We start from the raw sequence: 17,269 nt of genomic DNA on the forward strand, positions 1-17,269 counted from the left end.
GTTAAGATAAAAGAAAAAGGGATTGAGTGTTTTGAGGAGAAAACAGAGGCATTAGAATTCAAGGTAATGTAGATTCCTTCTTAGTAAAAGACGGTGTCATGACTCTCTTAAATATGTTAATGGCTTATTCTATATTGTACTATTATGAATGAATGAAATCACCAAATATTAAATGTCATGACACATTATAGAAAGAAAATGTCTTTTATTTTATTTGAAATACAAAATAAAGCAGTAAGGTGAATGACCAACATTTAAATCAATTTATTAAGTGAAAAATTGTGGGAACTTAACAAAAATTGTATGAATTTGCTCTTGGATGATACAAAATCATAGCTTTTTAGAAATTATCTATTCCCTATACAGTGATATTCTTTTTTTTTTTTTTTTTTTTTTTTTTTGAGACAGGGTCTCACTCTGTCACCCAGGCTGGAGTTCAGTGGCACCGTCTCGGCTCACTGCAAGCTCTGCCTCCTGGGTTCAAGCAATTCTCCTGCCTCAGCCTCCGAGTAGCTGGGATTATAGGTGCCCACCACCACACCCAGTTGATTTTTGTATTTTTGGTAGATACAGGGTTTCACCATGTTGGCCAGGGTGGTCTTAAATTCACACTCAAGTGATCCGCCCACCTTGGCCTCCCAAAGTGCTTGGATTACAGGTGTGAGCCACCATGCCTGGCCCGTTCCCTATATAGTGATAGTCTATTGTATGCTTTGAATGCAGTTGGCTAAACACATTTGCAATAGAATAGCTTTTAAGTGCAAAATATCCCAGAAATAAATACTAAATTTGGTGAGGGAGTATTTGGAGATACAGTCTAAATTTTCCATCATAAAAAATTAAGGCCATGAAAATAGATTCACTAATTTAAAAAAAAATGAAATACTGCAATTTACTACACTTAGGTAAATCGGCTGTTCTTTGCACTTAGCCAATAGTAAGATAGTAAGATAGTCAATTTAATAAATGACCTCAATATAAGAAAAATCTCTCTCGCAATGGATGATGCAAGGATTCTGTTCTCCTTTTTTTTTTCTTTCTCTGTTGCTCTCAGGACGGCACCCTAAAGCCTCTATGAAACTTATCTCTGATTTGTGCAGACAGAGTACAGAATGATTTGGTTCCTTTAAATGGGTCTTCTCTGTGAGACCCTCTTACAGCATTTTAGACAGAAGCCATCCAAGTGAGTAAATGGTAACAAGATTGAAGGGATTGGATGAAAGCAGACTCTGGGTCCCATTTAGATTCTTTTATTTTAGCAGGCAGTCACCCTGTTTAGGTTTTCCATGCATGGCTTGACCTATTGTTGTGGGCTATATAGGTCCACATTTTTCTTTTCAGAGCCTTTGTGTTATTATTTTGATCTGCTTGGTTTACCTGGTGCCACTGCGGATCCCACTAGTCCCTGTGGCGTTTCCTGAGTGGGTGGAAGGAGCGCCCCAGGTCAGGTTGCCTGATGCCTCTAGCTAGGGGAAGGAGGTCTCCTGCACAGTGACAAAAAGTGTTTTCTAGGTTGGGTCACTTGCGGAAACTTGATTCTCTTTGCTGGTGCCACTGGCCACCTGGTATCTCTACGTGGGAGAAAATGTTTTCTGGACAGTGAGAACCATGGAGCTTCCTGAGAAAGGCTGCTTATTGGGACAAGTTTCCTCTTGCCATTGCAACCTGGCTGTCCAGCATCTCTGGGTTGGGATGCGGAAGGTCTCAGGCTCATGAGGAAAGATAGCACTGCCTCTGGTAACTTCCGGTCAGCAGAGCCTCTGAAGAATTTCTGTTGCTACATCCGCCAGGCTTGCTGGGTGCTTTCAGCAGCCTCTCGGTCCAGGAGAGGAACAAGTCTGCCTGGGCTGCCTTCTGTTGTTAGATTGGGAGTCAGGAAACATCAAGCCTGGAGAGCCTTCTTTTGAGGGTGAGGGGGACATAAAATGACCTGTGGCTATGTTCCTCCTCTAGTCCTGCTGCTCCTAACCAGTTCTCTCTACTTTCCAGATTTCTCCTTTGATTGTTTCTTGCATTATTGTCAATATTTATAGTTGTACTTAACAGGGCAGAACATGGAGAAATGAACCTATGCCCTGTTGTATGGGTGAAATTTCACTATAATTCCTTTTTAAATGCTATTAAGTTTATGTCAATATAAACTTACAAAAATTTTAGTATAAGTGAATTTTTTAACTAAAAATATTACCATAGAGAAGAAAGAATTTTAATCTAGAAAAATTTAAAAAACCTGATTTCTTATTTTTGTGTGTCTTGTTAGGTTCTTGACACTTCAAGAGTACTCTATGATTGAGGTAAAGAGTGCCAATATTTACACTTAGTGACATCTGTCATTAGTGCATGAAAATTATCCTTTTGTGATATCAGATTAAATGAACAAAATGAGTTGAAGTACTACAGATTAATCATTTAGACCTTGTTTACATTTTTCACACATCAGACCAAGTCTCTTCATTCAATCTCTACCTCTGCCCAAAATGCATCCATATTTTATGTAGAATTCATATCATTGGAAAAAAGCATCTGAGAAGACTGAAAAGGAAAAGACGCTATTATTTTTGCTTTTAAGCGGAGAAGAATGCTATTTTTAGTCTCTCTCATTAAATATTTAATCTTGTTACTTTTTCCTTGCATCACAGGAATATGGCAGGTATTATAGAAGCTTGTGTTAATCAGTTGAATCCAAAAGCAGATGTAATACTTTGTGTCAAGAAAAGGTGAAATACCAGGACGTTTTATTTGAGCTATTTTCTTCCATGCTTTCATCCTTTCACTATTTGAGATTTTCCTGTAATCACTGTTTCTGTTCTCCACCTGTCATTATCTTCCCTGTGTTGCTGCATTTCTACAATATCTCAAAATCTCTGACTAGTAGCAGGGCAGTTCACCAGGACCTACTGGATAGAAATTTTCCAACACCATAAAGTTTCTTCCTTACAAAAATTAAATTAAGGCTGGGTGCAGTGACTCACCCCTGTAATCCCAACACTTTGGGAGACCGAGGTGGATGGAACACCTGAGGTCTGGAGTTTGAGGCCAGCCTGGCCAACATGGCGAAACCCCATCTCTACTAAAACTACAAAAGCTAGCTGGGCGTGGTGGCACACATCTGTAATCCCAGCTACTTAGGAGGCTGAGGCAGGAGAATGGCGTGAACTCAGGAGGCAGAGGTTGCAGTGAGTCGAGATCGTGCCACTGCACTCCAGCCTGGGCAACAGAGGGAGACTTTTTCTCAAAAAAGTAAACTTAAATTAAAACAAATGAAACATTATATGTAATAGTGAAGGTGTCTATAACAATTTTGTGACAAATAATTGTAATATGAAGTTCTGTGGGGAGAATTTCTATGAATAATGTGCCAATGTTAAGTGTGACTACACATAAAGTTCAGTGAGTGCATCCAACTCTAAGTGACTTTTTCATAGGACATAGTTGATACCTTTTGCCTGAGAGTTAAAAATTTAGGAGTAATAACAACAATATCTATAGTCTGTGATAGACCTGTAAAAAGTTGTACGATGCAGAGCAGAGGTTTCACACATGTAATTATTTAAAATATATATGAACCTATTTTAGAAAATATCTGAGATTATTATAATTGAATGACAACTGAAATGAAATGAAATGATTGTGCATATTAAATGTGTATTATTTATTGTTCTGTGAAAAATAATTGTTTGAATTGCTTGCATCTTAGTTTGGCAAGAATAAACTAGCCTATTTAGGCCTTTGTAATAACAAAATGGAGTACTTATCATTCATGTTTTCACAAGTACTTTGATTTTCTTCATTGTTTACATTGCTTCTATAAGAATGTAAACAGACTTTATTTTAAAAACGTATAATTGTAAATTAGTAGAAGAAATGACAGTGATCTCATTGGCCTTAGAACATCAGTGTATCCTGGAGGGTCTCTTAGCTAACCAAGAAGATAGAGCTTGGGGAAGGTATGGAGAAATTGTCATGGGAATATTTATTACTATTTTAGGGGAGCTTATAAGCCTTATTGCTAGTCTAAGAGCCTGTTAGCCTGTTTCCCAGAGACATCTGACCCTGCTTCTCATTCTGAAACTATGTTCAGGACAGTGCCAGGACCAGGATGTGTTATCATGGGGAATGTGAGTGTGATGCTGAACCATGGCACTGCATCCAGGTATGTTTTATAACATCAAGATTGATAGGACACACTTGGCTGAAATGAAGCAGTCCCTGGTATATATTCAGTCTGGCTTACATGCAGATTGTTAGAGACTTAAAAATGTAAGACTTAGCTTGAATGGGGAAATGAAGCTTCCAAAGGTCTGATTTGGTGCTTGTTCAGATAGTATAATCTATAAACATGTACCCCCTAGTGAGGATTGGGATGCTAAACTGTAAACCTTCATTGTCTACTTTAACTTCTTTTAGATAAGTACACCTTATTTGATTTTACAAAGTGAGGTCTCTATTGGCTCTCTCTGACAATCAGCGCTTCCTACTGATATATGACAATATAATGGTGCTGCAGTTACTCGTACTCCACGTTTTTGTCTGCTTTGTGCTGTGTAATACAGCACTGGAGACTGGGTATTTATAAAAACAGAAATTTATTTCTCACAGCTCTGGAGGCTGGAAAGCCCAAAATCAAGATGCTAGCAGGTTTGTTGTCTAATGCTGACTGCTCTCTGCTGCCAAGATGGCAACTCGATGCTGCATCTTCCTGAGGTGAATAACACTATGCCCTCACATGGCAGAAGGGTCAGAGGGCAAAAAAGAGCAAACTGCCTCCACAAGCCCTTTTAAACCTAATAAACCTAATCCCGTTTATGAAGGTGGTGCCCTTATGACTCAGTCACCTCCGAAAAGTCACACCTGCCAATACTGTTGCATTGGGAATTAAGTTTTGACATTCAACTCACAGCACTCCATGTTCTAAATGGAACAGCAAAGACCTCACTCTTTTATACTTATTTTAAGTTACTTGATAATGAATCCAATTCTGCTTGGTGTTGGGTCATTATGAGATTGAGACTAAGTGACTGACAACCTTTAAAGCTAGCAATTAGCTGGATATTACTCAAAAGACTAGAAAAGCAAAGTGAGATAATACATTAATTAAAAATGTTTAAAATTATACACTCCTGAGACATTAGTATGAAAGTTCTTTTGTAATATATTTAAATGAATAAGGTTATTAAAATATGTCATGAAAATATACCCAAATACTTTCTAGTTTCCTAATACTCCTTTATTTTAACTTAGTTATTTAAGAAAACTTGAATTGTACTACATAAGTACACAAGCTTTAAAGTAATTGGAGGGTATAACTGAGGTGATTTAAAATGTAGTTTCTTTAATTTTTATTGGCAAAACTGCATGAAAACAACTACTTTAAGATCTAAAAGGATGTATAGTCATGCTCTACATAATGACATTTCCATCAATGATGAACCAAATATATGACTGTGGTGTCCTAAGATTATAATAACATATTTGTAGTGTACATTTTCTGTATGTACATAGATTTAGACACACTAATACTTACCATTGTGTTACAATTGCCTGTAATATTCAGTATAGTAAAATACTGTACAATTTTATTGCCTTAGGAACATATAGCCTAGGTATGTAGCTGTCTATACCATCTGGGTTTGTGTAAGTACACTCTATGATGTTTGCACAGCGATGAAATTGCCTAATGATGCATTTCTCAGAACATATCCTTGTAGTTAAGTGATGCATGATCATAATTACTTAATCAATCACCTCTTGAAATGTTTAAGTGAATTACAACTTTTTATCTTAAATTTTAGCTTTCAAATTGGTGAAATTATGAACCATCCTTAATTTGAGTTGACTAAAGCTCTGCTGCATGGCAAAATTCTTGGCAAGGAGTAATACTCAAAGGCAGTGATTTCAAACGCTCTGATTGAACTTACATTTAATTTAATAATATTAAAATGTTATATGCAGTGATATATATTTTGTGGTGACAGTAAATATTCTCCATAATCTCAAGCAGAAATAGTGAATCTCAGACTTTGAGAGTTATAACATGTATCTCAGAATATATATCAGATGTTTAAGTCCTCATTTAATTACTCATTAGTGATATTTAATGTCACCACTTGCCAAATACTTTCTGAATCCATCAGAACTGGAAAAAATCCCAAGGATACACTAATAACAGCTGATGTTTACTGTCCACCTACTCCGCTTCACATGAATCACCTCTTGGTTGCTGCTCTTTCTCTGGATATCACTGTGTGGCTGTCAGCACCCTAGAATCTCTGGAAACAGACATTCAAATGCTGAGTCTCCCATGGAACACATGAGAGAGTTCTTTAGGAGGCATTCATTACTGTGGGGATAGTGGTTGAGGAAACGGGGTGTTTCTTCCATTTTTGTCTCAACAATCTTCCACCTTCTCACCCAGCCTCTTGCCGCTGGAGCTCCTTGCCCATTGGCTCTTGGACCAGGTACCACCAGATTGGCTCAAATCCAGATACTGGTATTGTATTCTACTGAAGGAGCAGAACTGCTTGTCTGGCAAATTGTTTGGGTTAGTAGAATTTCCACACTGGAATGAGGTGACATTGCCACCTTCTTGAGGGAGTTCTCAATCTCTGTGACCGATTCTCTTTGATTCAATGTTGGCTTGAGGTTTGAAAGGAAAATCCACCATACATACTGCTATATTTGGGACTTAGCACTGACAATTCCCTCTTCTCCTTTCCTAATCTCTGGCTTAAATGGATTTGGAAGTTGTGCGTGCATGTGTGTGTGTGTGTGTGTGTGTGTTTGAGAGAGGAAGTGTGTGTGTGTGTTTGTGTTGGGGATAGACTATACAGATTATGGCAGAATAGTTCATGTCTGAGCTTCTCTTTAAAAGGTGAAGTGCTGTGACTCTTTCCTTTGCTGTGAGCCCTAGTCATCAATTCCATAGCAACAGGAAGTATCACGTTCACTGTGCACCAGTATATGGATGAATCAGCAAGTTCCTGAAGAGGAACGGGAGAGAGATGTCAAGTTAGGTTGAGTTAGATCTCAATCAAATTTTGAAACTCGTCCAGGAGACTTATGTACCAAAAATGAATGGAAGAATACTATAATCTCTTTACATTAATTTGAATGACTTCAGTGCTAAACTCTGAAGTACAGGTATTTTGCTATTTCTGTGATGGTTATATCAAAAGAGAGTTATTTCTGTCTTGTTCTGAAGCAGAAGTGGCTTTCCAATATAAGATTAGTTCTGAAAAGATCACATGTCCTTCCATAAAGGTGTGATATCTTTTCATGCTGTTGTAGGAGTTCAGATACACAAATAGCTTGTTGGAGAACCATTACTGACCTTAGAAACTGTCCCTTCCAAAGTTATTTAGTAGAAGTAATTAGAAGATGTGGTGTATTAGTCCATTGTCATACTGCCATGAAGAAATACTCATGACTTGGTAATTTATAAAGGAAAAGATTTTGCTTTGGCTGGGCACAGTGGCTCATGCCTGTAATCCCAGGACTTTGGGAGGTCAAGGCAGGCAGATCATGAGGTCAGGAGATCGAGACTATCCTGGCCAACATGGTGAAACCCCATCTCTACTAAAAATACGAAAACTAGCTGGGCGTGGTGGCACATGCCTGTACTCCCAGCCACTCGGGAGGCTGAGGCAGGACAATCGCTTGAACCCGGGAGGCGGAGTTTGCAGTGAGCTGAGATCGTGCCTCTGTACTCCAGCCTTGCAATAGAGAGAGATTCTGTTTCCAAAAAAGAAAAAAGAAAAAGAAAAAGAAAGAAAAAGAGATTTAATGGACTCACAGTTCTACACAGCTGAGGAGGTCTCATAATGATGGTGGAAGGTGAAGGAGGAGCAAAAGCACGTCTTACATAGAAGCAGGCAAGGGAGCGTGTGCAGGGGAACGCCCTTTTATAAAACCATCAGATCTCATGAGACTTATTCACTATCACAAGAACAGCATGGGAAAACCCACTTCCACTAATAGCAGTAGCTGCACCAGATACCCTGCCGCTGCCATTGTGCCAGCTGCAGCAGGGAGGCACCACTAGAGCTGCACAATCAGTGTGGCTGGCAGGAGCTGGTGACAAGTAGGATCCCTGCCCCTTTTGAGTTGGGGTAAGAGCTTCCTGGGTGCCCCTGCAGCTGCTCAAACTGTGGCGGCAGACCCAGGTCTCCTGCTCCACAGAGCAGGCATGAGCCCCACCCTCCTGGGTGGGGTTGCAGCCTCCCATGTTGTGGCTCCAGATCCAAGCTTCCCTGTGCTCTTGGGCCTCCAGGAGCAGGCAAGATCCTTGTGCTTCTGGGTGCCACTGCATCCACCCAAACCGTGGCTGCAGACCCCGGCCTCCCGCTCCATGGAGCAGGCAGAAGCCCCGTCCTACTGGGTGTGGCTGCAGCCACCTAAGCTGTGGCTGCAGATCCAAGCCTCCCTGTGCTCTTGAGGGGCCTGGAGCAGGCAGGAACCCAGCCCTCTCTGGTGCAGCTGCAGCCACCCAAACCATGGCCACAGACCTGGGCCTCCCAGTCCATGAAGCAGGCAGAAGCCTCACCCACTTTGGGCACAGCTATAGCCACCCAAACAGTGGCTGCAGACTCAAGCAACCCTGTACTCTTGGGAGCCCAGTACTCTTGTTTGTTTTATTGTTTCAAGCATAAATAAAATATCTTTCTATGACCTCTAGAATTTCTGAATTTCGTGGGAATTTTTTCTTTATGATTCTCTTTTCATGCACTCGTGATAGTTTATTCCTTTTAAACCTCCATCAGTACTTCTGTTTTAAATATACAAGTAATTCAGATTTACTCTGATAAAGAAGAGGTCACTGTTGAATATTTTTATTATAGGGATGGATGTGATGGAAGTGGTACTTTAGAGAGATGAGTCTTACATTCATAGGCTGAGGAACTGATACATCTTGCTAGGAGAATAACTCATGGGGACAACTATGGTCTCTGTCTACGTTCATTTTAATCACACTTTCAGTCTCTATAGAATGTTGAGAGGGAGCAGATCAGTGTTTGTAATGCTGCTGTTTTTTTTTTTTTTTTTTTTTTTTTTTGGACGGAGTTTCACTCTTGTTGCCCAGGCTGGAGTGCAATGGTGCAATCTCAGCTCACCACAACATCTGCCTCTCGGGTTCAAGCAATTCTGCTACCTCAGCCTCTGGAGTAGCTGAGATTACAGGCATGTGCCACCATGCCTGGCTAATTTTGTATTTTTAGTAGAGACAGGGTTTCTCCATGTTGGTCAGGCTGGTCTCGAACTCCTGACCTCAGATGATCCACCTGCTTTGGTCTCTGAAAGTGCTGGGATTACAGGTGTGAGCCACAGTGCTTGGCTGTAATGTTGCTTCTAACTGGACAGAGTCACCAGTACAGAACAGATTTGGGTTTAATAAGCACTTAACTCTACAAAAAAAAAAAAAAAAAAAAAAGAGTATGAGAAAGCCTAATTAATCAAATGTCCATGGAAATGGAGACCAGGTGTCTGTAAAGGAGCATATCTTCATTCTTTTATCCTAAAATAGACTAGACTCTAAATCTAGTAAAATTTTCTTCGGAAAAGTTGACAGATGCCTATACATATATATTATCACCATTTCTCTACATCTCTAGATTTGGATATGGAAAGATAGTTGTTGAATGCTGTTCTAGACTGTATTTTTCTTTTCTTTCTTCAAGGATACACACACACACAACCACACAGACATATGTGTGTGTGTGTATGTGTGTGTGTGTGTGTGTGTGTATATATATATATGTGTATCAGGTTGATTATATAATTAGAGATGATTAATACCAAACGCTGACTGTTCTACCAAATCAATACAGTCTTGTTGACTGTTACATAAATGATGAGTCACTTTTTAATTTAATATGTAGAAACATCATATTACTATGGAAGCTCAATGCAAGTAAAGATATTTTTCTTGAGCTTAATGTTAATTTTCCTTGAGTACATGCTGTCCAATTTCAGATTATATTAAATGACAAAAGAAACACTGAAAATTTTATTTATATATTCACTCATCAAATATTTGTTGAATACTGACTGTATATACTAGATTTTTACTACCAGAAGTAAGTAATAGTTAACAAAATTTAAAAAATGCCCTATCATTTTGCAGTTTATAGTATACTGGGGAAAAAGTAAATAGACAATTATAATAAAGTGTGATAAGTTATCTAGTAGATCAGTAAATGAGAAAAGCACCTAGCTTATTCTTAGGCTGCTAGAAAAAGATTTCCTTAATAAGTGATACCAAGCTGATTCCTTAAGGAGGGATAGAAGATAAAAAGGTAAAGAGGCTATTTAATGGCATATGCCAAGCATTCATCATTGCAGGATTTGAAATAGACATGATCAGATTTTCATTTTATAATGCTCATCTTGGCTGAAGAGTAGGGAATAGGTTGGGTGATGCTAACGGAAGTAAGAAAAGAGACCTTGGGACTAGTCATGAGATTCTTGCAGTAACCCATGAAAGATGATAGTGACCAGAATTAGGGCAGCGCCACTATCAGTGATATAACTCAAGTTAGAGCTATAGGACTTGGTACTTGATTAAGCGAGGGCAACAAGGAGATGAAGGAGGATCCCAAAATAGTGCTTTCTTTTGTTTTTGTAGAAATATATTGGGATTGTGACCTTTGTTGAGATAAGAAATACCAGAAGAAGAACAGAATTCAATCATTATTTAAGACTTCTCTTCTTCTCCCCCACTCCCCATGCCCTCCCTCCCATCCCTTTCTTCCCTTCCCCTCCCTTTCCCTCCTTTCCCCTCTTCCTTCACTTCCTCTGTCCATCTTGAAAGCTTAAATCTTTAGTCTAAAATTTTCAGTCCCTTCAAGTCATTGTCTTCTATGAAGCCCAAAATTATTTTGACAAGGAAACGTCACTTTAACTTCTGTATTCAGGGTGAATCAGTGGGTAAAAATAACAACAGCCTATCACCTTGCCAAGTTATTTCAAATATTTATAAGTGCTTAATCAAAGGAGACAGAATATTGATGTATTTAAGGACATTTGCCGAGAGTATTTCTTGACCTTATTTAAAGACTGAAGATGAAGCTAGGCAAATTGTTCCATGCAAAATAAAATAGCAGTAACTGAGAAAAAAAATGTATCCAAGAGAAATTATATGCTGCTATGTGAATATAATTTCTATAGATTTTACCTTGAGTACTCACAATTCAGAAAGAAATTTTCATTTTATTTTATTATTTTGCCACAGGGATCTTCAAATGGAAGAAACCTAATTTAAAATAAAGTCAACAATGAAAATAATGGAATTTATTATCTTTCTTACCTGAGAAGTGTTGGCAAAGATGTGGAGAAATTGGAACCCTTGTACACTGTTGGTGGAAAGGTAAAATGCTTCAGCTGCTGTGAAAAACAATATGGAGGTTCTTCAAAAAATTAAAAATGGAAATATTGTATTAGTCCAGTTTCATACTGCTGATACACACCCACCAGAGACTGAGCAACTTACAAAAGAAAGAGGCTTAATTGACTTACAGTTCCACATGGCTGGAGAGGTCTCACAATCATGGCGGAAAGCAGGGAGGAGCAAGTCACATCTTACGTAGATGGCAACAGGCAAAGAGAGGGCTTGCACAGAGATGTTTTTAAAACCATCAGATCTCATGAGACCCATTTACTATCATGAGTGCAGCACGGCAAAGACCTGCCCCCATGATTCAATCATCTTCCACTGAGTCCCTCCCACAACACATGGAAATTATGGGAGCTACAAGATGAGATTTGGGTGGGGACATGGAGCCAAAACATATCAAATACCATCTGATCTAGTAATTCTGAATATTTATACAAAAGAATTGAAATCAGGATCTTGAAGAAATATTTGGACTCCCACATTAACTGCAACATTATTCACAACAGCAAACATGTGAAAATAACCTAAATGTCTATTGACTGATGAGTGGATAAAGAAAATGTAGTATACGAATACAATGAAATGTTATTCAGACTTAAAAGAGAAGAAAATCCTGCCATATGTGACGATATGGATGAATCTTGCGGACATTATGCCATGTGATGTAAGCCAGTCAAAGATGATAAATACTGCATGATTCAACCTATATGTAGTATCTAATATAGTAATGCAGTAGGAAAGAGTAGAAGGGTGTTTGAGCGACTATGATAGTGAAATGGGAAGTTGCTATTCAGTAGATATAAAGTTTCACTTCTGGAGGACGATTGCCTTCTAGAGATCTGTTGTACAAAACTATGCCTATAGTTAACAACACTGTATTGTTTCATGCTGCTTATAAATTATTGTACACTCAAAATTTGGCAAAATGTAGGTTTCATCTTAGGGCATTCTTACCACAATAATAATAATAAAAAGACAAACTTAAATCTAGTCTCATGTGAGACTACATCCAGGGACTCAAATAGTGTTACTGACTCTCCTACTCTCCCTATCTCTCTTACATCTTGGCTCTGTTTCTTAGGAATTATTGGCTCATTCTCTCCTAATCCAGATAGTTACCTCCAGGAAGGCAGAAGAAGGTGATGGTGGGGGCTAACATTACCTTAGCTAGAGCCCACAGAGGTGTGAGAGAGCTCTTTGCTCCCACTGACCATATATAAATCTCCAGAAGATTCTAATTGCTCAGGCTTGGGTCCACCACTTGTAGGGCAATGGTGGTCAGGTGTGCAGGGAATTGTGACAGCTCACCAGGATCACATAGTCTGAAAAAATGTGAACAAAGTGCCTGCTGTTATCCAGTAAAGGGGATGTAGAATACGGGGCAGATGGAAACACACATGTCCATCATATTTCTATTGGAGACATTTGAAAATTTGCCTGAATATTAACTGTAAATTACAAGACTGATAAATCATATCAATGCCAAACCACTGGCATGAATAAATAACTAAAGAAAATTGCCCACGACAAAAACCACGTGATTATCTCAATAGATGCAGAAAAGGCCTTCAACAAAATTCAACAGCTTTTCATGTTAAAAACTCTCAATAAGCTTGGTATTGATGGAATGTATCTCAAAATAATAAGAACTATTTATGACAAACCCACAGCCAATATCATACTGAATGGGCAAAACCTCGAAGCATTTCCTTTGAAAACCAGCACAAGAAGACAAAGATGCCCTCTCTCACCACTCATATTCAACATAGTATTGGAAGTTCTGGACAGGGCAATCAGGCAAGAGAAAGAAATAAAGGGTATTCAATTAGGAAAAGAGGAAGTCTAATTATCTGTGTTTGCAGATGACATGATTGTATATTTAGAAAACCCCATCGTCTTGGCCCAAAGTCTCTTGAAGCTGATAAGCAACTTCAGGAAAGTCTCAGGATACAAAATCAATGTGCAAAAATCACAAGCATTCCTATACACCAAGAACACACAAACAGAGAGCCAAATCATGAGTGAACTCCCATTCACAATTGCTACAAAGAGAATAAAATACCTAGAAATCCAACTTACAAGGGATGTGAAGGACCTCTTGAAGGAGAATTACAAACCACTGTTCAACGAAATGAAAGAGGACACCAACGAATGGACAAAAAAATCCATGCTCATGGATAGGAAGAATCAACAGCATGAAAATGGCCATAGTGCCCAAGGTAATTTATAAATTCAATGCTATTCCCATCAGACTACCACTGACTTTCTTCACAGAATTGGAAAAAAAATACTTTAAATTTCATATGGAATAAAAAAAGAGCCTGCATAGCCAAGACAATCCTAAGCAAAAAGAATAAAGCTAGAGGCATCATGCAACCTGACTTCAAACTATACTAAAAGGCTACAGTAACCAAAACAGCATGGTACTGGTACCAAAACTGATATATAGACCAGTGGAACAGAACAGAAACCTCAGAAATAACCTCAGAAATAACACCACACACCTACAACCATGTGATCTTTGACAAACCTGACAAAAACAAGCAATGGGGAAAGGATTCCTTATTTCATAAATGGGTGCTGGGAAAATGGGCTAGCCATATGTAGATAGCTGAAACAGGATCCCTTTCTTACACCTTATACAAAAATTAACCCAAGATGGATTAAAGGCTTAAATGTAAGACCTAAAACCATAAAAACCCTAGAAGAAAACCTAGGCAATACCATTCAGGACCTAGGCATGGGCAAAGGCTTCATGGCTAAAACACCAAAAGCAGTGGCAACAAAAGCCAACATAGACAAATGGGATCTAATAAAACTAAAGAGCTTCTGCACAGCAAAAAAAACTACCATCAGAGTGAAAAGGCAACCTACAGAATGGGAGAAAAATTTTGTAATCTGTCCATCTGACAAGGGGCTAATATCCAGACTCTACTAGGAACTTAAACAAATTTACAAGAAAAACAAAATCCCATCAAAAAGTGGGCAAAGGATATGAACAGACACTTCTCAAAAGAAGACATTTATGCAGCCAACAGACATATGAAAAAATCCTCATCACCCCTGGCCATCAGAGAAATGCAAATCAAAACCACAATGAGATACCATCTCACACCAGTTAGAATGATGATCATTAAAATGTCAGGAAACAACAGATGCTGGAGAGGATGTGGAGAAATAGAAACACTTTTACACTGTTGATGGGAGTGTAAAGTAGTTCAACCATTGTGGCAATTCCTCAAGGATCTAGAACTAGAAATACCAGTTGACCCAGCAATTCCATTACTGGGTATATACCCAAATGATTATAAAACATGCTACTATAAAGACACATGTGCACATATGTTTATTGTGGCACTATTCACAATAGCAAAGACTTGGAAGCAACTCAAAAGTCCATCAATAATAGACTGGATAAAGAAAATGTGGCACATATACACCATGGAATACTATGCAGCCACAAAAAAGGATGAGTTCATGTCCTTTGCAGGGACATGGATGAAACTGGAAACCATGATTCTCAGCAAACTAACACAGGAACAGAAAACCAAACACTGCATGTTCTCACTCGTAAGTGGGAGCTGAACAATGAGAACAGATGGACACGGGGAGGGGAACGTCACACACTGGGGCATTTTGGGGGTTGGGGAGCTGGGGGAGGGATAGTGTTGGGGAGAAGTACCTAATGTAAATGATGAGTTGATGGGTGCAGCATACCTACGTGGCACATGTATACTTATGTAACAAACCTGCACATTGTGCACATGTACGCTGGAACTTTAAGTATAATAATAAAAAAAGAAAAAAAATGCCCAGTAAAAAAGTGTTATCAAAGAGAATGTTTCAGAAAAGTCTTCATGCCATAAGGCTTTGCTCCTATTATGGGCTGAAGAAGAGTTCTGTGTTATTGTAGTTGTTTAAGGTGTTGTCACTGAGGTTTTATTTTCCCTTTTTTTTTATTTTTGAGATTTTGTTAGAAAGTTACTTAAAGCTTTAGCTTTAGCTAGGAAGTCCTTTGCTGCCTATTTTACAGCTTGTAGTTGAATAACCTCCTTATTCTGCTATTTCTTTGGTCATGAACTGCAAACATCTTCTCATAGCACTTGCTTAGGGATATGACTCTCATGTATTCTTCTCATATTCAGCCAGAATTAAGTTGCTATAAAAATTGTTTCTGGAAAATAAAGAAAGGTGACCTTGCCTTTTTTCATTTGATGGTTTCAACCTGCTTATTAATGTCAAAATGAAGATGCTGGAAGAACTCAAGGAAGGAAATAAATATGTGTGTGTGTGTGTGTGTGTGTGTGTATTTGTTTTGGTTTTGTTTTCTGGCAGATTCCAACTACCCTAGCAGTTATAACAGGCGTCATGTGTCAAGTTATTTAAAAATGAATTGGGCCGGGTGTGGAGGCTCATGCCTGTAGTCCCAGGTACTTAGCTGCTTGGGAGGCTGAGGCAGGAGAATTGCTTGAACCCGGTAGGCAGAGGTTGCAGTGAGCCGAGATCGCGCCACTGCACTCCAGCATGAGTAACAGAGCAAGGCTCCTTCTCAAAAAAAAGATGGTGCATTATTCATTTTTAATTCTTTCAAGAAAGAGAGATAATACATTTTGTTTTTTCAACATTTTTCTTGCCACTACCCATCCAAAAAATTATTTTCTCTTATTTTCATAATTGAGGATTTCTGTTGATTTCAAGGTCAAACCCTTTAAACAAATATAACACTTGTTGAGAAAGCATTCACCCACCCCAGCTAAGCCTCAGAGGTGGGAAAAGTCTGATTTCTCTTCTACAATAAAGGATTATACTGTAGAAAAAAATCATTTATATAAGCATGCCTTTGCCAACTGGATGTGCACATTGTCTTATGCTTTCTTAATATAGTTTCACATTTATTTCACAAAGAGAAAAATGTTAGCAGGTCATTAAAACCAAAATGTTCACATTCTGAGATTCTTGGTTCCATTTTTAGCTAGATCATTCCTTATTGGATTATCCTGGCTTCTCTTTAACCTATTACTTGACAAATAGCTCCCATGCTTGTCCAATTTGCTAGGCTACTGCACATCGCCTTGACAACTCAAGGGAAGACTTTTATCACTATGGAAACAAGTCAATATAAGCATCTTCACATTTTATTTATAGACTAGCTAATGTAAGGGGCATGATGAACACTTGATATGATCTGAAATGAGTATGGTAGATGCTTTCTTGTTTTTAATTAATAGAATTAATGGTTGACATATACGCATCTTTTCATAGCATCTTTTCACAGAGGAGACAAGACTGCAATTGTCACTTTATTTCATGTGTTACTTTAATGTACGGGTTTTTTTTCATAGTTCAATGTTAGCATCTAGACCTGTGACAGGAGACCTAATAGATGACACTGACATGAAAAGGGAGCTTTTGGATATGTCAACCAGAGAGGTGTCAGATCCCCAAAATATCGTCAAGCTGCTGTAGAAATCTTACATTTAACATTTTCTAAATTGGAATAGGAAATTAATAATTCACCCCTTTATAGGTTTCATTGTATAATAGAAAGAAGAAATAATTTGAGTCAAACACTAACCAAAAGATTTGGGGAAACTACTTTATTTCATTTTAGCTTTCCTGTTTATAAAATGGATATAATCATTCTTAGCAAACTATCACAAGAACAGAAAACCAAACACCGCATGTTCTCACTCATAGGTGGGAACTGAACAATGAGATCACTTGGACTCAGGAAGGGGAACATCACACACAGGGGCCTATCATGGGGAGGGGGGAGGGGGGAGGGGGGAGGGATTGCATTGGGAGTTTTACCTGATGTAAATGACGAGTTGATGGGTGCAGCACACCAACATGGCACAAGTACACATATGTAACAAACCT

This window comes from Macaca fascicularis, chromosome 4 (assembly GCF_037993035.2).
Source record: "Macaca fascicularis isolate 582-1 chromosome 4, T2T-MFA8v1.1".
In the NCBI taxonomy this organism is placed as follows: domain Eukaryota; kingdom Metazoa; phylum Chordata; class Mammalia; order Primates; family Cercopithecidae; genus Macaca; species Macaca fascicularis.